The sequence below is a fragment of the Artemia franciscana genome, chromosome 21 (genome assembly GCF_032884065.1).
Source record: "Artemia franciscana chromosome 21, ASM3288406v1, whole genome shotgun sequence".
In the NCBI taxonomy this organism is placed as follows: Eukaryota; Metazoa; Arthropoda; class Branchiopoda; order Anostraca; family Artemiidae; genus Artemia; species Artemia franciscana.
In genome coordinates this window covers 5,399,034-5,423,594 of record NC_088883.1, presented here as the reverse complement: position 1 = coordinate 5,423,594, position 24,561 = coordinate 5,399,034, and the positions used below count along the sequence as shown (strand labels likewise).

The 24,561-nt window shown below is 34.9% G+C and overlaps 1 long non-coding RNA gene across 1 annotated transcript in view; it reads left to right on the top strand.

The window, feature by feature from the left end:
* LOC136040620 (uncharacterized) overlaps positions 1-24,561 on the top strand; it is a 50,362-nt gene that overhangs the window by 21,220 nt on the left and 4,581 nt on the right. The window contains exons 5-6 of the long non-coding RNA XR_010620842.1: positions 165-312; positions 21,974-22,130. This is a non-coding gene — a long non-coding RNA (uncharacterized LOC136040620). The remainder of the gene's footprint in view (positions 1-164; positions 313-21,973; positions 22,131-24,561) is intronic.

Here is a 24,561-nt window from a genome sequence, read left to right as displayed (position 1 = left end):
TTGGAGGCTTGTCGACTTTTCAACTGCATTTGTGGATTACTTTTTATATAAGCTGGTATTCATTGTTGACTAATATTGTTAATTTTGTTCCCATTCACTTGGCTCTATTTCAATTTGTACTAATACTAATACATCAAAAGTTACAAATCCAAACTTAATTCTAGTTGAACATTATCTGGGTACAGCTATATTCTATGGAGGGTATAGGACACAAGAACTGGGACTTTACAGAAAAGAGAAGTTGAGATACCATAATATGGGTGCTATTGACCTTGCTCCAACTGCCTACTCCGAGGAGCTGTAATTGAGAGAGTAAGTGTAGTCTTGACATTTTTAACTAATTCTCTTTTTGTGCAAAAGAATATTAGAGAATTTTTCGGCATAACAGATCGGAAAACCAAGCTTTCCAGTTAGAATGGACTGGCATTCTTTTCTTTATATCATGAACAAGCCTTAATTTGGTAAACATGAACAAGTTTCGAGAGAAAGGGCGTTTTCAAAGGCCTCACCCCCTAATTTTCGCCTGTTTAGAACTTTACTAAATTTTCCTTTATTTCATGTGTTGCTTTTCTCAGGTCAAGTATAATTAAGTTTTAAATTTTTGAATTTTCGTTTTAGTTAACCAATTTCAGTAAAAAAGGGAGTTCATTGGTTGAAAGCATTTTAAAATTTGTTCCCCTGAGTATATTGATAGAGAATTATTTGTATTTGTGGGATATTTTATGTTGCAACGGATATCCTGTAAAATTTGTCAATGAAATCTGAGGCCTATATGCCTATAATAAAGGCCATATGGCTCCAATGTTTCATTATTATTTATTTTTTTCCCAGAGGCACTTCATATGGAAGGGGTCGTCAAAAATACTTTGGAGGAGGCTCATTCGATTGGATATCGGATTTTCTAGTACCCTTTTTAATAGCCAAAAGTGATTGGAGGCCAACTAGCCCCTCCCCTTACTTCTAAATTTTCAGATAGCAAATTTGTTAAAAATAGTTCAGATCATACAACAAAATTCTGGTGTTGACGGATCGCTCCAGGAACCGGGGGCTGGTGTTGTAAATTACGTCGTGGGAATATATATGGTTCTTATGGAAAGGAGACTCGTGTAAGCTTCTGAGAGGGCTCATTTGATTGGAAATTTAAAGTTCTGGTTCACTTTTTAAGAATAAAAAAGATTTTTTTTACTCTCCCCCCCCACACTATTTTTTAACCAATTGATCAATATTTTGATATAGAGATTTTGTTGAAAATAGTTCAAAGGTCATAAAGTAAAAACTCAGGTGTCGATACAACTCCCCTCCCCCCCCTCTGGTTGTCGGTGTCGATACAGATGCTTTAACTTACGCCCTAGGGGTGTATATGAATCTTATTAAAGGGGTGCTCGTATAAGATGTAGAGAGGGTTCATTTGATTAGAAATTGAAAGTTCTAGTTCACTTTTTAAGTCAAATGAGATCAGAGGGCAACTAGCTTAACGAAAACTATGGGGCGACACAAACCCCAGGGCCCGGGAGCAGTGTTGTAAGTTTTGTCTTGGGGATTCTCGTTTAAACTTCACAGTGGACTCATTTGATTGGAAATTGAAAGTTGTATTCATTTTTAGAGAGTCAGAAGAGATTTCATTCATTTTTTAAGGGCAACTAGCCTCTCCTGCCCCTTTTCCCCTAAATGTATCTGATAAAAATTTTGAGATAGGGCTCATTTGAATGGAAACTGAAAGTTTGAGTTCACTTTTAAGAGTTTCAAGAGGTTCGAGGGCAAATAGCCCCCCCCCCTAGACGATTATTTCACTAAACTTATTCAATAAAAATATTAAGATGGCAATTTTGTTAAAAATAGTTCGAAGGTCAGATAAGAAAAACTGGTGTCGTTACAACCCCCCAAAACTCCTGGTGGTTATGGAAACGGGGCTCGTATAAGCTTCAGAGAGGGCTCATTTGAAAGTTCTAGTTTACTTTTTAAGAGTCAAATTAGACCGGAGGGCAAATAGCTCACCACGCTCTTTTTCTAGCCAAGTACATCCGATAAATATTTTAATATAGACATTTTGTTGAAAATAGTTCAAAGATCTTATAGTAAAAACTCCGGTGTCGATACAACCCCATATGGCCTGGGGGCAGTCGTTGTAAGTTATGTTCTGGATATATATATATATATATATATGGTAATTATGGAAGTGATACTCGTATAAACTTCGAAGAGGGCTCATTTGAATGGAAATTGAAAGTTCTAGTTCACTTTCTAAGAGTTAAAAGAGATTAGAGGGCAACTATCCCCCCCCATACTCTTTTCCTCCAAACTCATCCGATACAAATTTTTAGATAGCCATTTTTGATAATAAGTTCAGAGATCAGATAAAAAAAACTCCGGTCTCGACACATCCCCCTGGGCCCGAGGGCAGGCGTTGCAAGTTATGTCCATGGAGCATATATGGTTTTTATGAAACGGATGCTAGTATAAACTTCAGAGAGGGCTGGTTTGATTGGAAACTGAAACTACTAGTTCACTTTTTAAGTCAAAAGAGATCCGAGGGCAACGAGCCCCTCCAGGTCCTCCCCCCCCAAACTCATTTGATCAAAATTTTGAGATAGGCATTTGTTAAAAATAGTTCAAAGGTCAGATAAGAAAAACTTTGGCGTCGATACATATCCCTCAGGGTCTGGGACATGCGTTGTAAGTTATGTCTTGGGGGTATATACTGTTCTTATGGAAGGAATGCTCGTATTTGATCGGAAATTGAAAGTTCTATCCAGTTTCCGAGAGTCAAAAGAGATCGGAGGGCAACTAGCCCCCCCTCCTCGCACACGCGTTTCTCCCAAGCCCATCTGATACAAATTTTGAGATAGGCATTTTTCAAATAGATCAAAGGTCAGATAATAGAAACTTCGGTGTCGACAACTTTTCAGGGTCAGGGTTCAGGCGTTGCAAGTTATTTCTATGGGGTATATGTTGTTATGAAAGGGATCCTAGTATAAATCTCAGATAGGGTTCATTTGATTCGAAACTGAAAGTTCTAATTCACTTTTTAAGAGTAAAACGAGATGCGAAGGAAACTAGCCCTCCATGTCCTTTTACCCCCAAATCCATTCGATAAAACTTATGAGATAGCCATTTTGTTAAAAATAGTTCAAAGGTCAGATAAAAAAATGCGATGTCGACGCAACCTCCTAGCGCCCGGGGTCGGGCGTTGTAAGTTATTCTCTGGAGGCATATGTGGTTCTTATGGAAGGGACTCCCGTATAAACTTCGGAGAGAGCTCATTTGATCGCAAATTGAAAGTTCTAGTTCACTTTGTGTGTCAAAATACATCAGAGGGTAATTAGCCCCCCTTGGCGCTTTTCCCCAAATCCGATAAAAATTTTGAGATAGCCATCTTTTAAAATAGTTCAAACATCAGATAACAAAAATGTCGGGATCGACACAACCCCCAGAGCTTGGGGGCAAGTATTTTGTGTCATGACCCGGAGGCTAATGAGGTTTTTTGTAAGGGGTGGTCGTATAAACTTCAAAAGTGGCTCATTTGATTAGCAATTGAAAGATCTATTTCACTTTTTAAGAATCAAACGAGTACTGAGCGTAATTAGTACAATCTTTCCCCAAATCCCTTTTCTCTCTAATCCGTCCGATATAAATTTTGAGATAGCTATATTTGTAAAATAGTTCAAACATAAGATAAAAAAACTCCGGTGGCTCATTTGATTGGAAATTGAGAGTTCTAGTTATCTTTTCATAAGTAATAAGCTAACGATTCACTTTTTAAGAATAAAAAGTGATCCGATTTTGAATAGTCACCTCCTACCCAGCCTTCATTTCTCCAAATGCTTCCAGTCGATTTTTTTTATATAGCCATATTTTTCAAAATAGACCAAAGATAATATTACAAAATTCCAAGGATAAAACAGCCCTCCAGAATCCGGGGCAAGTGTTTTAAATTTTGAGATAGCCATTTATTTAAAATAGTTCAAACATCAGATAACAGAAATTTCGGGGTCGACACAACCCCTAGAGCCTGGGGGCAAATATTTTGTGTCATGACCCGGAGGCTAATAAGGTTTTTGTAAGGGGTGGTCGTATAAACTTCAAAAGTGGCTCATTTGACTAGCAATTGAAAGATGTGTTTCACTTTTTAAGAATCAAATGAGTACCGAGCGTAATTAGCGCATTCTTTCCCCAAATCCCTTTTCTCTCTAATCCATCCGATACAAATTTTGAGATAGCTATATTTGTAAAATAGTTAAAACATCAGATAATAAAAACTCCGGGGTGTACACTCTCCCGCAAGCTGGGGGCAAGTTTTTTAAGTTATATCCTGGAGACGTATAAGGTTTATATGTAAGAAGTGGTTGTATAAACCTCAAAGGTGGCTCTTTTCATTGGAAATTGAGAGTTCTACTTATCTTTTCATAAGTAATAAGCTAACGGAGGGCATCTACCTCCCCTCTTGACACAAATAGCCTCTTTCCCTAATGTATCAAATGAATGTTTTGAGATGCTCAGTTTGTTTGAAATAATTCAACGATAAGATACTAAGAACTCCGTTTTCAACATACCCCCCTCCCCTTCAGAGCCAGGGAAAAAGTTTTAACTTTTGCCGCGGGGGTATATAAGGTTTTTATGGAAAAGCCGGTCGTATAAACTTTGGAGGGGACGCAAATGATTAGAAATTGAAAGTTCTGATTCACTTTTTAAGAATAAAAAGTGATCCGATTTTGAATAGTCACCTCCTACCCAGCCTTCATTTCTCCAAATGCTTCCAGTCGATTTTTTTTATATAGCCATATTTTTCAAAATAGACCATAGATAATATAACAAAATTCCAAGGATAAAACAGCCCTCCAGAATCCGGGGCAAGTGTTGTAAAATGTGCCGTGGGGACAAATAAGGTTCTTATGGAAAGGATGGCCGTACAGACTTCGGAGGGGGCATATTCAATTTTGAATAAGAATTTCTTATGCCGTTTCAAGCAAAAAAAAAATTTAGTGATCGGATTGCAACTATCCCTCTCTCCCCACAAGGCTATTTTACCCAAACGCAATCTAAATTTTATAGTTATTTTGTTTAATCTAGTTTAAAGATCAAATAAAGATTTTGAAGTCGACACATCCCTTCTTGTGCCCTGGGTCAATTGTCGTAAGCTATGCCCCGAGGGTATATAAGGTTTTATGTAAGGGGTGGTCGTATAAACTGCTACGATGGCTGGTTTGATTAGAAATTGAAAGTTCTAGTTACTTTTTAAGAATCATCAAAAGTGATCGGAGGTATCTACTCTTTCCTCCCCCACGTCTATCCACCTTTTTTTTTACTTTCCACCCTTTTTTTTTTACTTTCCACCCTTTTTTTTTACTTTGATTCTTTGGTATTTTGATATTTTGTACTTTGATACTAGATTTGATACTTTGATGAAAGTTTTATATTGACAAACAAAATAAAAGATCTTATTTTGAAATAAGGAGTTTTTTTTTAGAAACTTAACTTTTTGCATTCAAAAAGCGAACAGAAATTATTAAAAAAAACTGAAAGTTTCTTCTCCGATTCTTTCCGAAATAATTGGGGTTATGTTCATCTAATGAATTATTTCTTCACTACAAACAAGACTATGGCTACTGCCCCTTTCCAATTTCTTAATTAAATAACCAATTTTATTACTTCGAATTGTCATTCTCTTACCTAACTGGGTACAAAGCTCTGCAAAATTAGTTTACCTTTTTTTTTTAGTTCTAATAATTTTGAGAACAGAATTCAAAGATGTGAGAATTGGATTAAGGATTGGTTGTTAAACCGCGGTCGTCTATAGGGAGAAGGCCTCATATACTTTTAATGAAAGGTGTCTTCATTACAAACAAGAGTATGGCTACTGCCCTTTTCCCTAACAGTAGAAATATCATTCTCTTTAATTCTATTGCTTCGAATTGTCATTCTCTTACTCAGTGGCTACAAGTTAGTCAAGTGGCTACAAGTTAGTACAAGTTAGTCAAGCGGCTGTAAAATTAGTTTATCTTTTTTTTTATTATAATAATAGGGAGAACAGAATTCATACACAATTGAGAATTGGATTAAGGATTGATTGTTAGACGGCGGTCGTTTTCAGGGAGTACGGGCTATGTACTTTTACTGAATGGTGTCTTCATCACTAAAAAAAGAGTATGTTTACTGCCCGTTTCTCTAACGGTCAAAGTATAAGGCCTACTGCGTATTTGGCACTACTAAATGGAATTATATGATAAATATTTTCTTTTGTTCTAAGTATAACATTGAAAATAAAATGAAAATTGGAACGAAACCAAACCAGGATTTACCAATAGGCCCACTAGGCCCTGTGGATTTCACTATTCCCGAAGTTTTGGGATTTCCCCGAAAATATCGCAATAACAGAACGGCAAAAACGCATAGGCCTAGAGGCGTCAAAGCTTTAAATCTGGCTTAGGCGAAAAATTTTTCTGATCTGGTGAGCTTTTAGAAATCAATATCTTTATATACCCAACATTCAGTTTAATTTATTACTTCTTTCCAAACTGTTAGTTTATTTGGAATAACAAAATATTTGAAACAGAGAATTTTGAAAAACTTGAAACTGGCAATCAAAAACGAACAGAAATTAATAAAAAGTTTTTTAAAGAAAATTAAAGGCCATAACTTAAGATCAGAAGAAATAGAAACCTAGAAAAAATCGAACTCAAAACAACCCGAAATTACTTTTAAAGAATAAATACAACCAAAATGAACAGAAATTAAATGAACAATCATACCAGAAGACACAACAGGTACTAATGTAAATGAATAGATAATTCTCTAAACGAATAAAGTTGATGCTGAATTTGCAAATCGAGCTTAAAACGAAGAAAAGTATATTGTATTATTGAGGTATAAATGAAATCCAAAACGAACAAAAATTAAATAAACAATCATAGCAAACAAACAAATAATAGTTACTAATATAAATGAGTAAATAAATCTTAAAACGAGTGAAGCTTTAATTGAATATTCAAATCTAGCTTAAAACACACAAAAATCTCTACAAAAAAGAGTTTGGGTTTTTCCTCCTTCTTTCACTGTATAAGTCTAAAACCTACTGCGTTATTGCCACTTTGCTGAAAACTATATGTGTCATAGCAGTCTTGAGAAGTACAAATAAAATCGAACTGAATGTTTGATATGTAGTGCTATATATATGTTGAAAGATAATCAGTTTTAGATTTTATTTCGCTGCAATTTTATTTTCATTTTCAATGCTGTAATATCTGGAAAATAAAATATGTGTAATATATTCGTTTTCAGTGAAGCAAAAATGACATAGTAGGCTTTAGACCTTAACAGTTAGGGAAGGGGGCAGTATCTAAACTTTTTTTTGCAGTCAAACTATAATTGTCTTGAACAGTCTTGAAAAGAAGTAATAAAATTAAACTAAATATTTAATATATAATGATACTAATTGCGGTAAGCTCATCAGTTCAAACCACGAACTGTTTGAAAATTATACGGATTTAATTGAAACATAATATTACAAGTTGTTTTAAATTAATCATAACATTCAGTAAGTTTTTTATTTATGTAAATGATACGACACATAACAGTTTTGACAAGTTGAGTTACATCGTTCCTAGCTCTTGCGGAATATTTACGTCTGTTGAACGAACTTACAATTTCTGGAACGTTCTATTGAGCACCGGAATACTTTGGATAATTCTATAAATTTAAAAAAAAACCTGGAAAGTTTTAATTCAGCATTAGGAGAACATATCTTTTCTGATCCGCACCATTTTATACAGTCCGAGGAAGCAAAAACCATTTCTAATGATAAAGGTTTCATTCAACAAAAAAGCGCATTTTCTCAGGTTTATCAATTATAAGAAATACTGGTAATATAAATATTTATCCTAAAAAATTAACCTATATTAAAAAATGAACCCATACTCAAAAATAAAGTCTTATACAGTTTTCAAGGTATAAATTCAAGCAACAAACATACACAACTTTTAGTATCCGAGGCTTTGCATAAAATCATGCCGTAATAATGTATTTCTGGTTCAATTGTTATTTTAAAATTTTAATGCAGTAACTATTGTGGTTTCACGAAGGTAGCTGTGAATTGTAAAAGTTATTAGTTGTATTTTTTATTTTAATGGTAATTTATTTTAGTTTTATATATACTTTTAAGTTATATTTTTTGTTTTAGTTTCTAGTTTTTTTTCTAGACTAAAGACGTCTTATTGCATACTGGCGAAATATTCATTTGATTTTTTTTTGTTTCCCTTTGTTTTCTGGCCATTGGCCCAATTTTCTTTATATTCATTTCTTTGTTTTTTGTCATGGTGTCCTGTTTTGGCTTTAGATCTTTTATTTGTCAAGAGACCGCGCAAAACTTAGACCAACATGTGAATTTTTTTCTTGTAAAAAAATGTACCTGTAAAATAAATCAGCAAGCTTGTTTAAATAATGGCAAGAAAGAACAAATCATTTCTAAATCCTTTAGATTAAACACCTATTTTGGTTTTAATATTGAAAGGTAATTAAAGATTAGGTAAGTTTTCATAGCTATAAACAATTTAATTGTCGAACAAATATAGAGACGTTTGGTCCGTCGGAACTTTTCTCAAAATTGATGGACATGATTTTCAAACTGTAAGTTCCTATGAGCTGTTTTCACACCCTTTAAGGGCCGAAAATGTAATATCTCCAGAAGTGATTATGTTGAAAATTACAAATTTAATACTAGGTATCTTAATCCAATTTAGGCTCTGACTGAATCTATATCTGTAACAGTATTCACCTAGGCTTTTTCAACTAGCTTACTGTCTAGATTCCGAAGTCAGTCATTTGGAATTTATCATTGGTCTTTAAAAAAACTCTAGTTAGGGAGAGCCCTAGATTTTCTTAGCTTAGTCATTGGAGTAAGGTGTAGGCTCTTGTTGAAAATCAAATTTCAACATGTGATTCAGCCAACAAGGTTAGAGTGTACATTTATATGATGACTTTAGTAAACCTGATAAATCGCTAGATATGATATCCAAAATTTTGCTCAAAGCAATATCACAAGGACTTGAAAAATTTGTCCCCGAAATAAATTTCTGCCGAAGGTTTAGAAACAGAGTGAGGCTTCTTAAACTGGTTCTCCAAACAATAAAAGGAAAAAATGCAGCTTGGAGGGGTTTCATTGCTGACAGGACTGATGTAAATATGGAAACTTAAAAAAAAACAAACTAGAAATCGTGCGTCCAAACTGTTGCGTAAAAATAGGTGGGAGCTTGAGTCATATTTTGATTAGGAATTCGGAAAAAATCCAAAGAATTTTGGCGATATGTTTGTCGTTTTTCAGGAGATGAGTCACCGTCGTCCAGCGTTTTTAGGGAAGGTACCATTCTTATAGAAAAGGACGTCTGTAAAGCCGAAAAGTTCAACTGTATTTTTAACAGTAGTTTTGAAGTTTCTGGGACAGAGAGTTTGACAAAAAATGAGTTGGAATCTAGTTTCAGGAATGATTTAACTACTCCGAATGGAGTATCTGACGACCGTTTATTTTCTATTTTGGAGGTTTTGAAAGTGCTGAAAAAGTTGGATAGAGGTTGAAAAGCCTGGATATTGACGGTATTAAAAATATTATGGTAAGAAATTTGGCATCTGTTTTATGTGAGGTACTTCTGATACTGTTCAATCAGTTGCTTTCGGCTCAACATGCATACAGGCAGAAGACTTCATGTAGTACGCAACTTTTGGGGGGTCATAAAAGACTTCCAGCAGTTTGCTGACGAAGATGACCCATTTGGTTGCATATGGTTCGATTTTTCTAAGGGCTTTGACAAAATATGCCACTAAGCTGCATCAATAACTCCAAAATCTTAGTGAGCGTACACGTAAGTAGATAGAAGGTTTCGTGATTGGTAGAAGTCAAGCTTTTTTCGTTGGTCAGGCAAAATCCTCAAGTATATTAGTTAGTAGCGGGGTTCCACATGGTAGTTACCGGGGTCCGATCTTATTCTCCGTATATATAAATGATCTACAGTCAGTTATAGAAAATTCTGCTGTTCAAATTTTTGATGATGATGTGAAGTTGTATAGGAAAGTTGGCTCGGTACAAGATGAAAAACTACTCCAGGAGGATATAGAACGTTTAAGTGAATGGTGCAGGGTCAACTATATAGTTTTAAACACTTAAAAGTGTGCTTTCATGCAATATATCCTCAGAAAATCGGTTGGAAGTTTGCATCCTCACTATTTAATTGGAAGTACCAAGGTACCACAGGTGAGGACTATCCGCGATCTTGATAGATATTTGATCGCATAGTATTTGATCTGTTATTAAAGTTTGATGAACATACGAGGATTGTCTTGGGTAGAATACGGTTTACATTTTCTAGAATTAAAAGAGCATTGTTGAAGTTTAATGTGAATTTTTTTTTAAATTATACAAATCAAAAGCTAGCCCTATCCCTATCTGAATATGTCAGTGTCTATAGTATTGTAAACGGCATTATAAACTTGGAGTCAGAAAATTTCTTTCAAAGAAGCCATTATACATCAACCAGTCAAAATGCATTGAAATTTTACCCCTCCCCCCGCACCAAAATCCGAAATAGGTGAGAAGTCTTTTGTAAATAGATCAATAAACTTTAGAAGTCATTACCTGATAGCTGTGTCACTGCTTTTACCGTTCCTAGTTTTAAGACTGAGTTAGTAGACACCTCTTTTTACAGTAACGTATAGTGTCAGCCATAAGCCTACCATTGATTTCTGTTAAATATTGCAGCAGTTGCCACTTTTTGATTTTCATTTTGTATGTTATGCTTACAAGCTTTTAGCTAAAAGGCTATTTAATGAATAAATGAATACAGAAATCGAAAATTATGTTCTAATTTTGGTAAGGGACTGCTCTACTCTTGTAAGTTTTTGTGAGCTCTGATGGGTGTCGGCAATTTTTATCGATGTTGTATTAAAGCCAAATGTATCACAGGGTTTGCCCGCCGTCCAAGCAAGATTGCTTTTTGCCCTCCAAACTGCATTTTCCTTGAAAAAAAGATACCAGTAATTAAGCTGTTTATTAACTCATCAGCTCTATCTAATTACACCAAATCCCCTTGTAATGTGCATAAGCAGTAAAGGTGGTGAAGTTGCACACATTCATTACTACTGACAAGTCATTGCAAGACCAAGCTGTCTAAGGGGAGCACAGTTACGCACGCTCCTCCTCCATTCCAATCAATACATTCTCTCTCAGACATTTTACCAGGGAACATTCTAGCAGTTGCCACTTTTTGATTTTTATTTTGTATGTTATGCTTACAAGCTTTTAGCTTACAGGCTGTTGGATGAATAAATAAATACAGAAATTGAAAATTAGGTACTAATTTTTGATAAGCGACTGCTCTACTCTTGTAGCTTTTTGTGAGCTCTGATGGGTGTCGCCAGTTTCAATAGTTGTTTTTTTTAAAGATGTTTGCATCATAGGGTTTGCCCATCGTTCAAGCAAGATTGCCTTTCGTCCTCCAAATTGCATCTTCCTTGAAAAAAAGATACAAGTAATTAAGCTTATTATTCACTCATCAGCTATATAAAATTTCACCAAACCCCCTTGTAATGTACAGAAGCAGTAAAGGTGGTGAGGTTGCACACATTCACTACTACTAACAACTCATCGCAGGACCAAGCTGCCTAAGAGCAACACAGCTTCTTCTCCATTCCAATCAATTGATTCTCTCACAGATAATACCAACGACATATTTCTGGCGGGTTAAAGCCCAAATGTTGACTAAAAGAAAATTCATATGAAAGAAAAGTCTAATTAAAAAAGACAAAGATTCGTTAGCAACACACAGATATATATATTATTTTATATTCACAAAGCTATAAAATAATACTAATAAAAATCTAAAATATGTTCATAGAAAATTAGGCAAATCCAAATATACTTTTTAAAAATATTTTCCAAAAGAGACAGCATAAAACTTGAGTGGTTCGTAGCCCTCCTCCTTCAGAAAACATGTAATCATTGCAATGACCCATTCGGTCATTGCATATGTGATCACAACATTTGTTATAAAAATTGTGATCCTGGCCGTTTTTTCTAATGCCCTTTCTTCATTTGGCATTCCAATTTTGACGGATTCACACGGTCGTTTTTCAAATCATTTTTAGTATTTCAACATAAGACACTACCCAATTTAATTTTTTAAATAGACAAGACTTTAGCCCTGCATTCTTTTACTCTAACGAAATTATTTACACAGCAAAACCTCAGTTTGGTAAAAATATGTTTAAGGCCTAATCTATTGGCCTGTTGTCCAGATAATGGTCACAGTAAAAAGTTGTCAGTTTGTTTTTAAGTACCTATCTATATCCACTTTACCTGATTGACGACCGAGTTTCTGAGTAATGCAAAATCTGTGGATCTTTGAGCTACAGTCATCTTGAGAGCACTCCACCCTATTCTCACCTTCGGATCTGCTGCGCTTCTCCTTCCATGACCCACGACATTTCACACATACCCAATTCTCTTTATGTTTTTTCCTCTCTCCCTATCCTTAAGCCATGAAATTGTCATCTCTGAAGATATGGCAGGACTTGGGTAGACAGATATGGTATTCGTCCTTTTTGGTTGATTAGCTACTGGAACACTAAAAAAATGTTTGGTGGGGGTAAGTCTTATACTGTCGGTTAGTTTATTCACAGTGGTTCGTACACACGGATCTTCGGCTTTCTTACTAAGACTTTCGACTGCTCGACTTTGTTCTATTCTCTCGGTTTTTATGACTCGCATGTTCACTACTCAACGTAGGCCTACTCATTTGGACTTCCGAAGGGAACTGAAATTCTGGAAAGTAATTTGATTTCAGTAAGATATCTCACGAAGGTAAGGGGTTTCACTCGAAGGCAAGAGGGTTTTCTGGCTCAGTTTCTACTGGAAAACTAAAAAATATTTTGTGGGGGTTAAGCCTTATTCTCTCGGTTAGTTTATCTACAATAGTTAGTATACTCATATCTTCGACTTTCTTCTTAGGACTTTCTACTACTCGACTTTGTTCTATTCTCTCTGTTTCTATGGCACGCACGTTCTCAGTTTCACAACTCAACATAGGTCTACTAATTTGGACTTCCGAAGGGAAATGAAATTCTGACGCTATATCAGAATAACGAGAAGGTAATATGATTCCAGTAAGAGATTTGTCACGAATGTAAGGGGTTTCACTCGAAGGTAAGAGGTTTGCAAATGTGTTTTTATTGGATGAGACAGGAGGACTCTCTTGAAGTGACTCATATATTTGAGCAGGAGACATCCCTCTGTCAAATGTCTCATTGGATGACGAAGTGGTTTCGTCGACATCAAATACCGGTACAGCTATTGGGGCTAGCGGCCCTTCCGGCCAGTGTGGCAGGTTAAAATCTGCCTGCGGTATTGACGACAAAGGTGTAGAAGTACAGAGGTTCATTAATGTCGCTCTTCCTTCTGACTGATAGTCATTTTCCACAGACCTCCAATATTCATTTAGATCAGTCATTTCTGTGGTATCTGTCCAAATTGGTCCGTAATTGGAGAGAAAGTCCCGTAATGTACATTGCTCAATGCTTCTCTCTAAAAGATCTTTGATTATTTTGATTTTGGTTTGTGGAATTTGCTGGCTTATAATTATAGAGCTATTTATTAAACCCTGGCTGTTGTTTGTGGTGTTTTGTATGTCTAATCCAGCACATTCTGGTATAATTACACTCTGTTGGTCTAGGTACATCTTGATTAGACCTTAGGTCAGCTAACTTACTAAAATCTACGCGAAGGGAATTTTATAGGAAAATTCCACTTCCTAAATGCATTTTTACATATTTCTGGGGTTATGGCTTGTCTATGGGTGTCCATGGTAGGGTCTTGGGGTCGCCCTGCCCCCGTGTATTGGTTCGGAAATACCTGCTGTCAGGTCATTGTTTCGTTTTAAAAAATTGCCCATGAACCTTTCCCTCGGTATTCCATCTTGTTACTGGAAACCCGACTTTCTGGCAGTCCTTCACCCAGGTTGCCTCAATACTCGATTTTCTGGCAGTCCTTCACCCAGGTTGCCTCAATATCTTCGCCAAAAATTTTATGGAGGTCTACGTTTTGCCAATGCTTCAGCAAATATACCTTTTAAAAATATGTCCCGAAGGAAATGGCATAAAATTAATGGTCTATAGCACTCTTTTTCCAGGAAACTTGCAATCATTGCAATGACCCATTCGGTCATTGTATATACCATTACAGCATTGGTTATGATAATTGTCATCCTTGCCATTTTTTCCAGTGCCCCCTCGTCATTTTGCATTCCAATAACGTGCTGCAGTTTGATCCATGATGGGTTTGACGGATTCACACGGTCGCGGTTCTCCATCTAAACACGAGTAAACATAGATTGTAGGAAAATATTATTTGATAACTTTTCTAAATGACGTTTTTATTTATTTTCTTTATGGCGATAAATGACTGAATCCTTTTGGGGAGATACCGTAATTACGAATTACGGTATGCCTTGGCTTACGTCGGTAATGATGTGGTACAATGATTATGAGGAGGATTTGCTGTGCATAATCCCACTCTAACATGATTCTTCACTTTTCATTTCGTAATCTCCTTTCTAGTAGCCGGTTTAACAATGGTCCAAGATGCCTACGGGCAACACAGCTACGCACGCTCCCCCTCCATTCCAATCAATTCATTCTCACAGATAATACCAACGACATTTTTCTGGCGGGATCGAGCCCAAATGTTGACTAAAAGAAAATTTATATGATACAAAGTCCAATTAAAAAAGAAGAAGATTTGTTAGCAACACACAGATATAGATATTATTTATATTCACAAAGCTATAATATAATAATAATAAAAATCTAAAATATGTTCATAAAAATTAGGCAAATCCAAATATAGCTTTTAAAAATATGTCCCGAAGGAGATGGCATAAAACCTGAGTGGCTTGTAGCACTCCTCACCCAGGAAACAGGAGACCATTGCAATTACCCATTCGGTCATTGCATAGGCTGTTGCAGCGTTAGTCGTGAATATTGCCAACCTTGATTATTTTTAGAGCGCCCTCTCCTCATATGGCTTTCTAATATCGGCTATTGGCTGGATCCATAATGAGTCGGATGGATTAACAGGGTTGAAGTTCTCGATCTAAAAACAAGTAAACATAGATTGTAGGAAAATATTATTTGATAACTTAAATCGTGTAACAAACATTATTATATTAAAAGAGTCTCCAAGGAACGTATCAAAATTAACTCCCATGGTTAGCCAATAGTAATTGCGTTAAAAAAAATTAAGGACTTAAATGTTAGCGGACATTTTCCCAACGAAACTTTGGAGCATATTATTGGTATTGAATGATGAACCTGAACGGGAACACATGGAGGGCTACTCAGACCAATGGTATTCCGAAACCGATTTACTTTCACAGTGACCCCTGTTGCTTATCATGTTCCTTATCACGGGTCGATAAATATGGACTTCCCTTCTCCGAGATTTAAGGCGCTGATGATAAGTTAGTTCGGCATTCATACACTATCTTCTAATTTTTTTTAATAAAGTGATGTGTTAAGGATAAACTATTGATGTGTCTACCTCTGTAGTAGACACAAATGGATAATCCCACTCTAACACGATTCTTCACTTTTCTTTTCGTAATCTCCTTTCTAGTAGCCGGTTTAACAATGGTCCAAGCTGTCTACGGGCAACACAGCTACGCACGTTCCCCCTCCATTCCAATCAATTCATTCTCACAGATAATACCAACGACATTTTTCTGGCGGGTTAGAGCCCAAATGTTGACTAAAAGAAAATTAAAATGATTGAAAGTCCAATAAAAAAAGACAAAGAAGCGCTAGCAACATACAGATATAGATATTATATATATTCACAAAGCTATAAAATAAAACTGATAAAAATCTAAGATATGTTCGTAAAAATTAGGCAAATCCAAAAATACCTTTTAAAAATATATTCCGAAGGAGATGGCATAAAACCTGAGTGTCTTGTAACACTCCTCCCCCAGGAAATAGGAAACCATTGCAATGACCCATTCGGTCATTGAATAGGCCATTACAACGTTAGTCGTGAATATTGCCAACTTTAACAATTTTTCGAGCGCCCTATCTTCATATGGCGTTCCAATATCGACCATTGGCTGGATCCATATTGAGTTGGATGGATTAACAGGGCTGAAGTTTTCGATCTAAACACAAGTAAACATAGATTTTAGGAAAATGTTAATTGATAACTTAAAACATGTAACAAACATTATTATATTAAAAGAGTCTCCAAGGAAATTATCAAAATTAATTCAAAAGTGATCAAAAAAAGAGGATCAAAAGTGATCCTGGCCAATTTTTCTAATGCTCTTTCTTCATTTGGCATTCAAATAACGTGCTGCGGTTTGATCCATGATGGGTTTGAAGGATTCACACGGTCGCTCGATCTTAACACAAGTAAACATAGATTGTAGGAAAATATTATTTGATAACTTTTCTTAATGTCGTTTTATTTATTTTTGAATGGCGATAAGTAACTGAATCCTTTTTGGGAGCTACTGTAATTACGAATCTAGTATCTGCCGTGCCTTACATCGGTAATGATGTGGTAAATTGATTATGAGGAGGATTTGTTGTGGATAATCCCCCTCTAACACGATTCTTCACTTTTTATTTCCTAATCCCCTTTCTAGTTACCGGTTTAACAATGGTCCAAGCTGCCTAAGGGCAACACAGCTACGCACGCTGCTTCTCCGTTCCAATCAATTTATTATCTCACAGATAATACCAACGACATATTTCAAGCGGGTTAAAGCCCAAATGTTGACTAAAAGAAAATTCATATGAAAGAAAAGTCCAATTAAAAAAAGACAATGATTCGTTAGCAACACACAGATATAGATATTATTTATATTCACAAAGCTATAAAATAATACTAATAAAAATCTAAAATATGTTAAAAAAATTAGGCAATCCAAATATACCTTTTAAATATATATCCCGAAGGAGATGGCATAATACCTGAGTGTCTTGTAACACTCCTCCCCCAGGAAATAGGAAATTATTGCAATGACCCATTTGGTCATTGAATAGGCCATTACAGCGTTATTCGTGAATATTGCCAACCTTGACAATTTTTCGAGCGCCCTCCTCATACGGCATTCCAATATCGGCTATTGGCTGGATCCTTAATGATTTGGATGGATTAACAGGGTTGAAGTTCTTGATCTAAGCACAAGTAAACATAGATTGTAGGAAAATATTATTTGATAACTTGAAGCCTGTTACACACATTATTATATTAAAGAATCTCCAAGAACGTATCAAAATTAATTCCCATGGTTTGCCAATAGTAGTTGCGTTAAAAAAAATTAAGGACTTAAATGTTAGCGGGCTTTTTTCCAAAGAAACTGTTTGGAGCATATTATTGGTATTAAATGATGAACCTGAACGGGCACACACGGAGGGTTACTCAGACCAATGGTATTCTGAAACTGATTTACTTTCACAGTGACCCCTTTTGCTTATCCTGTTCCTTATCACGGTCGATAAATATGGACCTCCCTTCTCCGAGATTTAAGGCGCTGATGATACGTTAGTTCGGCATTCATACACTATGTTCTAATTTTTTTAATAAAGTGATGTATTAAGGATAAAATAGTGATGTCTACTTCTGTAGTAGACACAAATAGATAATCCCACTCTGACACGATTCTTCACTTTTCTTTTCGTAATCTCCTTTCTAGTAGCCGGTTTAACAATAGTCCAAACTGCCTACGGGCAACACAGCTACGATCGTTCCCCCGTAATGCCAACCACATTTTTCCGGCGGGTTAGAGCCCAAATGTTGACAAAAAAGAAAATTGATATGATAGAAAGTCCAATTAAAAAAAGGCAAAGAAACGTAAGCAACACACAGTAATAGATATTATTTATATCCACCAAGCTATAAAACAATACTAATAAAAATATAAAATAAGTTCTTAAAAATTAGGCAAATCCAAATATACCTTTTAAAAATATGTACCGAAGGAGAAGGCATAAAGCCTAAGTGACTTATGGTACTCCTCACCCAGGACACATGCAATCATTGCAATGACCCATTCGGTCATTGCATATGCCATTACAGCTTTGGATGCGAAAATTGCCATCCAAGTTCTCGATCTAAACACAAGTAAACATAGATTGTAGGAAAATATTATTTGATAGCTCAAAACGAATAACAAATATTATTGTTGCCTTCTCGTCATTTGGCATTCCAATAACGGGCATTGGCTGGATCCATGTTGTGTTCGATGGATTAACATGGCTGAAAACAGCGTTGGTTGTGAAAATTGCCATCCTTGCCAATTTTTCCACCGCCCTCTTGTCATTTGGCATTCTTATAACGGGCATTGGATGGATCCATAATGTGTTCGATGGATTAACAGGGCTGAATTTCTGGATCTAAATACAATTAAACATAGATTTTAGGAAAAAATTATTTGATAACTTAAAACGTGTAACAAACATTATTATATTAAAAGAGTCTCCAAGGAACGTATCAAAATTAATTCAAAAGTGATAAAAAAAAAACAGGATCAAAAGTGATCCTGGCCAATTTTTCTAATGCTCTTTCTTCATTTGGCAGTCAAATAACGTGCTGCGGTTTGATCCATGATGGGTTTGAACGATTCACACGGTCGCGGTTCTCGATCTTAACACAGGTAAGCATAGATTGTAGGAATATATTATTTGATAACTTTTCTTAATGATGTTTTAATTATTTTTTAAGGCGATAAATAACTGAATCTTTTGGGGGAGCTGCTGTAATTACAAATCTAGTATCTGCCGTGCCTTACATGGGTAATGATGTGGTAAATTGATTATGAGGAGGATTTGTTGTGGATAATCCCCCTCTAACATGATTCTTCACTTTTTATTTTCTATTTTCCTTTCTAGTTACCGGTTTAACAATGGTCCAAGCTGCCAAAAGGCAACACAGCTACACACGCTGCTTCTCCGTTCCAATCAATTTATTCTCTCACAGATAATACCAACGACATTTTTCTAGCGGGTTAAAGCCCAAATGTTGACTAAAAGAAAATTCATATGAAAGTAAAGTCCAATTAAAAAAAGACAAAGATTCGTTAGCAACAGACAGATATAGATATTATTTATATTCACAAAGCTATAAAATAATACTAATAAAAATCTAAAATATGTAAAAAAAAATTAGGCAATCCAAATATACCTTTTAAAAATATCCCAAAATAGACTGCATAAAACCTGAGTGATTTGTAGCACTCCTCCCCCGGAAAACATGTAATCATTGCAACGTCCCATTTGGCCATTGCGTATGCCATCACAGCATTTGTTATAAAAACTGTGATCCTAGCCAATTTCTCAAATGTCATTTCTTCATTTGGCATTCAAAGAACGTGCTGCGGTTAGATCCATGATTGGTTTGACGAATTTACAAGGTCGTGGTTTTCGATCTAAACACAAGTAAACATAGATTGTAGAAAATATTATTTTATAACTTTTTTTAATGACGTTTTGTTTTTTTTTTAATTTATGGCAATAAATAACTGAATCATTTTGGGGAGCTACTGTAATTACGAATCTAGTATCTGCCATGCCATACATCGGTAATGATGTGGTACAATGATTATGAGGAGGATTCGCTGTGGATAATCCCACTCTTAACACGCTTCTTCACTTTCATTCAATACCAACGACATTTTTCTGGCGGGTTAAAACCCAAATGTTGACTTAAAGAAAATTCATATGAAAGAAAAGCCCAATTAAAGAAAAGGCAAAAGATTCGTTAGCAACACACAGATATAGATATTATTTATATAAATAGAAACGAAGACCACACTGCCTTTCCATCACTAACACCAAAAACAATATTGAATTTCTCAAGTCAGTGGGAAACAAATTAGAATGAATATTTTGGCCCTATGTCCAAGGGCCGTCCTCAGCCATACAGAAATTAATAAGAAGAAACTACTTACAAGAGGATAAGATCAATAAAACTAAAATGAAAAGTTTTTCAAAACAGTCCCAGCATCCTTACTTCAGCTAAGTTCCACCAGGAATGATAAATATATTGTGATGAAACGAGGCAATTCATTGACGTGAATGAGTATGATTTAAAAGCATGTTTGTAATGCCAGCCTAGCTTTTATCGCTGCTGATATCAAAGGTCTATTTGTGACAGGTTCTGTGTTAATATCTATTGGTTTTTTATAATATTTTGTAAGGTAATTTTTAATTAAATTTATGTATTGAGCATTTAGTGAATATTCTCCTGTATCTCTATTTAAGGAAACGTTATTATTTATTTTAACTCTGATCTCAATTGCTTCTTGAACTACTTGCTTTATGCCTAGATCATTGCTAATAATGGCGGATTCTTCAAAAAGTATTTTGTGGCTAGGATTTTCAAAAACATGGCTGCATAAAGCAGAATCAAAAGAAACAGAAGTAACATTAGAATTCAGAGCTTTGGTTATATCCTTATGCTTTTGTAGGCGTTTCTCGAAATTCTTGTGGGTTCTCCCTATATAGAATTTGTCACAGTCGTATGGTATTTGATAAACACTTCTTTGGCGTGTAACTGGAGTTCTATCTTCACCAGAATTTAGGAGATTTCTGATTTTCAAATTATTGGTAAATACAACTTACAGATTATTTTGCATACTTTTTTAAGACTTCTTAAAAAGTTTGAGAAACTTTTCATTTTAGTTTTATTGATTTTATCCTCTTTTAAGTTGTTTCATCTTATATATTTTTGTAAGGCTGAGGGCGGCCCTTGGACATAGGGCTGAAATATTCATTCTAATTTGTTCCCATTGTCTTTTGAAATTCCCTATTGTTTCTTCTTGTATTTGGTGTGTGTGATGGAAAGGCAGTGTGGTCTTTGTTGCTATTTACGTCTCGCCTATGGGGAGCAGTTGACCAATGATATATTTTACTTCATTAGTTTAGGCAAAAACACGCGAATTGTATTAACCAACAAAAATTCTAGGAATCTTACAAATTTGAAAATCTAATTCCCAAGACTTTAAGGTTCAGATTACACTTAAATACCTGAAAAGATGAGTGATTTGCTCATACATTACAATTAAAAACATTATTAAACATTATTAAAGAGAAAAAACAAAAAAGATACATTATATCCTCTGACAGGAAATCTGTAGAAAAGTTTTCATTCGAAATTTTTTCTTCTGATGATTTTAACCAAGTTGCTGGATTGGAAAGAAATTTATTTTGTTATGATTTCTATTTATCAAGGGAACGACTTATTAGAAAATCGGAAAACCTGCTAAATGAATCATCAATGAATAACCCTATTTATGCTCCAAGATTCACTTTTGGACCGGCTGTGGTTAATTTGTCCTCTAGAACGCTTGAACCATTCGAAATTCAAAACCTCGAAAAAGGTCCAAAATTCTCTTCCGAACCAAGTTACTCTGGCGGATTTGATTTTCCCCTATAAAGTCTTCTTTGCACGAATTTTATTCGTATATTTCCAACCCAGACGAGGTTAGGGCTAGTTTTATTGATACACTTTACAATAATAAAAAAGGCTGATTCTCCCGCCAATATAAAACTAGATAATTTGCGTGACCTAAGAATTCTATCCATTCTCCGCAAAGACGTAAATAACGTATTGCTGAGGACGGCCCTTTGACATAGGACCTAAATATTCATTCTAATTTGTTTCCCACTGTCTTGAGAAACTCCCTATTGTTCTTCTTGTTTTTGGTGTTTGTCTCCGCAAAGACCCGTCCATTATTATCACTAAAGTTGATAAAAGCAATTCTTTGGTTGTCATGGATACGACAAATTACGACACAAAAATTTATGTACATCTAAATGATAAAATTACATATAAAACCACAATATACGAGCATGAACGCCGTCATTGACGTTTTATTATAAGTATTTTTTCACACAAATATTAGCTTTCTAATTTTATTAATTTTATTTTGTCCGATTTTAGGTTGTACAAATAAGCTCTTTTCCGTACTATATGCAAGAAATGTATCGAGCCCGTCAAAAGAAGATTCATGATCGTGAAGATTGCCCGCTGCTCCGACATTTTGAAATGCAAAAAATTATTGATGAGGTCAATTAAACACAGGAAGAAGAACAAAAAAGTAAGTGCAGTAAAAGGATGTGTTTTAACGTGCCAATTGATAGTATTCCAGCTCATTGCCACCAAGTGAATTAATGCCCACGATCATACTGATCAGCTTGCTAAAAAAAATTTATAAAATAATTAAAAGATCTAAACTGAAATGGTAAAATTACTCCACAATTATATAATAAATTTTTCCCCGAAGCAGCTTTTTTCCGAAATTTTATGGTCTACCAAAATAACATAAGCAAGGCACTCCTTTAAGGCCAATTGTAGCTTGTACGAAAACCCCCGCCTCCAAAATTGGAAAATGGTTATGTACAGCCTTCAAACCTTTGCTTTTTTCTCAATAATCTTTTATGTGTAATTCGGTGGATTTAGTTGAAAAACTCAAAAACGTAAATATTTCAGAAAATACATATATCAGTAGCTTTGACATTGTGTTTATGTATACAAATATTAATGTAGTAGAATCCGAAAAATTATTAGAAAATAAAATAAAGCAACAGGATTAGATTGCGACGTTCTGAAGACCTTGGTTAAACTTTGTAACAAGTACTCAATGTATTTCCAAATTCGTAAATCTTTCTACCAACAAAAAAATGGCCCTACAAACAAAAATTGATTGTGTTTTTAATTCTTTGTTTGGGATTCTCTTTTTTTAGGTTATTTTAGTTTTTATCTTTGTTTTATCAGCGTTGAAGACGCCTCGATTTCATACAGGCAAAATATCCGCGTCGTATTAGTTTTTATATTTTCTTTATACAGGCTTTAGTCCTGTTTGCCTGTTCATAGTTCATCATTAATGTACTTACTGTAGGCTCCAGATGACACTTCAAATTGAGGAGACAATATATGGCCAGGACTATGTTGAACAGTCTCCCGATACTGTATCCCCATGTTTGGAGACTTTTTGGGCAAGTGCTAATGAAAACTACCATGCAAAAAATCCGATTGACACGGTAAATGCAGAAACAAATACCACGTGCACAATCATCATAAATCTGAATAAACAAAAGTAAAATTAATACTATTCATTTCTTATAGATTTCAAAGAAAACACTATTTATTAGTAAATGTGGGATCCAAAACTAAAAATATAAATTGCCAAAATGCAAAATGTCAGCAAAAAATCTAAATTGCTACTTCATCACTTAGGTAATCAATAAACCATGATTTCCTAATCTCAATTTTAATGTAGTTAAAAATAAATACGAGGTTATGAAGTAATAATAGTAGGAAAATATTATGTGATACCGGTGCCATTTGGCGGCCCTATTCTAAGTTTTCTTTTTTCCCTATTCTTTGTTTGGGATTTTCGTTTTTTTTAGGTTTTTTTAGTTTTTATCTTTGTTTTGTCAGTATGGAAGGCGCCTCGATTTCATAGGGGCAAATTATCCGTGTAGTTTTAGTTTTTATATTTTCTTTCTACAGGTTGTAGTCCGGTTTGTTTGTTCACAGTTGATATTTTATTTTTCTTGGTCTTTGTAATGGCTGGGCAGTTTAGATCTTTGATGTTAATTAGTGTAATTAGCACATGTGAAGACTGCAACCGCCTTAAATATCATACTCATTAATGTACTTACTGTAGGCTCCAGAAAGCACCTCAAATTGAGGATACAATAAATGGACAGGACTATGTTCATCATCCTCCCGATCCTGTATCCCAAATTTTGTAGTGTTACTGTGCAAGTGCTGTTGAACGCTGCCACACAAAGTAATGCAAATGAGACAATAAATGCAAAAACAAATCCAATATGCACAATCATCATAAATCTGAAAAAGCAAAAATAATACTAATCATTTTTTATAGATTCCAAAGAAAACACTTTTTATTAGTAAATGTGGGATCCAAAACTAAAAATATAAATTGCCAAAATGCAAAATACCAACACAAAATCTATATTGTCACTTCATCACTTAGGCAATCAATTAACCATGACATCCCTGTATCAATTTTAATATAATTAAAAATAAATACGAGGTTATGAATTAATAAATCGATGGAATAAGTAACTAACATAATAAAAATAAATAATAGAAAACCGACAGGAAAAATTATAAGCTTTATTTCTCTAAATAAAAATGCAGAAAGGATGTTTTTCACAATCTAAGAAAGTGGCAGTTTTCTTTGTCGATAATTTTAATGAATACACGAAAAAGGGGCATTTTGAAAACATAAGTTGATAATGACTAACTTTTTCTTGGCCATGTCATATCTGAAACTTACCATTGCATTTTCTGCGAGATTTAAAATAATTGCATGAAAAATCTATTTCAAGAAATGAAGCTGAACCAAAGTTTCTCAGCAACAAACTAGAGCTTCCAATCCTGGGCTAATGCTTATTTGTTGACCTTTTACAGCTTTTACTGTGGACAAGAAAGTATGAGGTTCAAGACCGTCGAAAATAAAAACACTTTAAACGAAGAATATGTCACTAAAGCAACTT